Source organism: Nanorana parkeri, unplaced genomic scaffold (genome assembly GCF_000935625.1).
Source record: "Nanorana parkeri isolate BGI_ZX_2015 unplaced genomic scaffold, ASM93562v1 scaffold180, whole genome shotgun sequence".
Taxonomy (NCBI): Eukaryota; Metazoa; Chordata; class Amphibia; order Anura; family Dicroglossidae; genus Nanorana; species Nanorana parkeri.
Window position 1 is genome coordinate 282,390 of NW_017306448.1, and position 3,219 is coordinate 285,608.

A 3,219-nucleotide genomic window follows, 5' to 3' on the forward strand; every position below is an offset into this window, starting at 1 on the left:
TAAAGGACAACGTCACTAAACACGGGCAGCCATTTGTATGTAATCCATGCTGAGATTTACCTGCAGACGATCACCGCTGGAGGCAAACTACCAGAGACGCAACTGCAAACTGCGTCCAGGGCCGATGATCTGCAGGGAAATGGAGCAATTCTTGATACTCATCCAACCGGCCCCATTCACACTTGTGGACGAGTATCATGAATTGGCTTCCACTACAGGAAACCTACAAGGAGAGACTTCTGAATATACTGATCACCTGGACGTCACGCTGATCCAACGCAGGTAACCTGACCAGGGATCCGACTTTCCTGATCCTCAAACTGGTTCCAGGTCAATCTCCGAGCCCCCCGGTCACACCTTCCTGCACTTAAATATTGATGCCGGGTGGGGGCACTATAAGGTTGCCACCTGTTTATTTAAGCGAAACCCGAACACACTCTTGTGACGCATGGACATTTTTGGGGGAGAATGTGTTGCTGCTTATTATGAACGTCACCCATTGATATGTAAATATCACAGTTGAGACTATTTTCAGTGGGGGGCCAGTAGCCCCTATCTTAATTTTGGTTTCCCCTGTCTGCCTGACATCTTGTGTCCGGGTTTCTGCTGCCATGAAACCCGAACACAGCATTCAAAACCCGGACTGTCCGGGTGAATCCTGGACAGGTGGCAACCCTAGGCACGTGTGAGCGTTTTGTGTACAGGGCAGAACATTCATTTCCATTGGTTAGTCCTGCACAGGACAATCACACCAAAGATGTCCCTGGGTCTTCTTTTTCACAGCGCACCATAACGCAAGGTCCCTTGGTACGATGGTTCCGCCAGGGGCGCCGTGGAATTTTGCTGGATAGCAAAGTATTTCACCGGCACACCAAAGTAAAATGTTCAACGAGTGGTCATTTTATTGATGTACACACACCTCGTCATAAAGCAATGTTTTCAGGGCCACTCAGGGACCCTTCATCGGGCACTTTGGTGTACCGGTGATTTACTTTACTATTTGGATTTGAAGTGGCGCCATCCACCATCACTGCAGCACCCACTTAGGAGTGCGGTGGGAATCTCTTTGGAACTTATGGAATTTTACCGATCGGTCAAACTAATATCAGATCAATCACAACAGATCATTTCTGATGGACGGAATTGTCAATCGGTGTGTCTCATCATTCGATGAGGAGTCGCTTGTTCGCGATTGCCGGTATCCGGATCGCTCACAGTGCCATCCATATACCTCTGCTGCATCCCCCACAGTCATCACAGATCAGGCTGCCAATGTACACAGCATGCTGTACTTATATCAGCTTCCAGACCCTAACAAGGCAGATTTAAGCTGTTCAAGACTTTCCCAGGATGCATTGCAACTCATCCCCCTCCTGAGCGCACACCTTCCAGGAGTGCCCCATACCTGTTGCAGCTCTGTACATGTACATCTACCCCAACCCCGCCCCCTCAAAAGTATCTTCTCCCCCTACTCCGGGGTCTACCCCCTTCCTCCATAGACTACACCGATCATACCCCTGCACTCACCCGTCTTCCTGGCCCGGCGTGTGATCGGTGTATGGAGTCCTCCTTCCTTCTCCCCTCCTGCCGATCCTCCTCCTTGGCCGCCTCCCTCCGCCCTCTCCGGCATCCCCCGGCTTCATCCTCGCTGACAGCTCCGCTTCCTCCCCGGCCTGTCACGTGATCGTAAAACGCCGCCCCCATCCCGATGTATGAGAGCTCAGCTTCACCCCCCCCATGGCTGACACTGCTGACCCGGGTGGGGCTGAGCGTCAATACAGAGGAAAAGTGTGAGGGGGAGTAACATAACAACAAGTAAACTTAATGAACTCTGGGGAGACACAATCTGGAGCAGTAGCCCATGACAACCAATCAGCTTCTCTCTTCAGTTTGTTCAGTTAAGCTTTGAACATAAAAGAGAGAAGCTGATTGGTTGCCATGCACAACTGCTCCAGTTTTTGATAAATTCCCACTCAATATGTTTATATTATTTTTTGTAATCTAGGAACATTTTCAATAAACATCTGACTTCCTACTTTTAGGCCTTATTCACACAGGGCTAAGCCAGGCCGTGCGGCGTGGACACCCGGACCCATGTCTCATTTTCAAAGCTTAAAGGAACAAACTGAAAAAGAGAAGCTGATTGGTTGCCATGGGCAACTGCTCCAAATTCTGTCTGCTCCAGTTTTTTATGAATTCCCCTCATTGTATCAACATGAGGAAAAAGCTTTCAGGTGTCACTGATATTCCGGCCTGTGAATAAGAGACTGTGGTTTGCGTTCACACAGGAGCGTGAAGCGTTTGCAGACAATTCTGGAACGCTTTTATTTGTGTGCTTTTTTTTTTCAGGCGTCCGACGTTGGCTACCCCTGCTTTAAAGTATGTCTCTAAGGCTGCGTTCACACGGCAACCAGCAGTAGTAAGCAATGGTTTTCTATTTGTCCTGTTCACTCTATAACACTGGCGGGACGCGCCAGAAAATGCAGACATGATGCACTTCTCCGCAGCGCATCAGAATCATCAGTTTGTGTCTACAGGACAGGAAGGGAGGAGAAATCTCTGGACTGGTGCACAGATGACAGGTTGTAATTCGTATTCCGCCGCACTGAAAAGCTCAAGACAAGAAATCCCAATTATTTCTATAGCTCCCGGTTACACCTGAGCGCAGCATCGCAAGCAAAAAAGAAACGCCTGATGCTGGAAATAGTACATGAGCTTTTTTAGGGGGGGCAGATCAGTGTAAGTTGCGTGTTTTTTTGCGCACGTTGTACACGCGTTTCCCATTTACATCAATATCTCACCCTCTGCTCACAAAAACCTGCGACTTAAAGTACGCACGGACACACGTGTAAAATGTGTGCAAAACGTAGATTAGACAGCTACAATGGCGAATAGGATTCTGTATCACTAGAAGGACGACCTTAAAGTCCATGTAAGTGATTCACATTCACTGTGGTAATGTATAGAGGTGCACTGAAATAGAAATGTAAAAACCGAAACGAAACCAAAATAAAAAAAATTGTCAGGCCGAAACCGATACCGAAAATGTTTTTATTTTAATTTTTTCAAATATTTTATTTGTATTTATTTTTTATAAACTATTTAATTTTTTATATTTATTTTTATTCATTTTTTATTAAATATTTTTATTTTTTACATTACTTTTAGGGACTTCGGGGGAAATATTGGGGGTCTAAACAGACCCCTGATATTTCCCTT

The 3,219-nt window shown here is 46.7% G+C and overlaps 1 protein-coding gene across 1 annotated transcript in view; it reads right to left on the bottom strand.

The window, feature by feature from the left end:
- Window positions 1-1,574, bottom strand: part of MFSD10 (major facilitator superfamily domain containing 10) — a 40,524-nt gene extending 38,950 nt beyond the window's left edge. The window contains exon 1 of the mRNA XM_018554982.1: window positions 1,528-1,574. The gene's annotated coding sequence lies outside the window, so the exon portion shown is untranslated. The remainder of the gene's footprint in view (window positions 1-1,527) is intronic.
- Window positions 1,575-3,219: the final 1,645 nt, after the last annotated feature.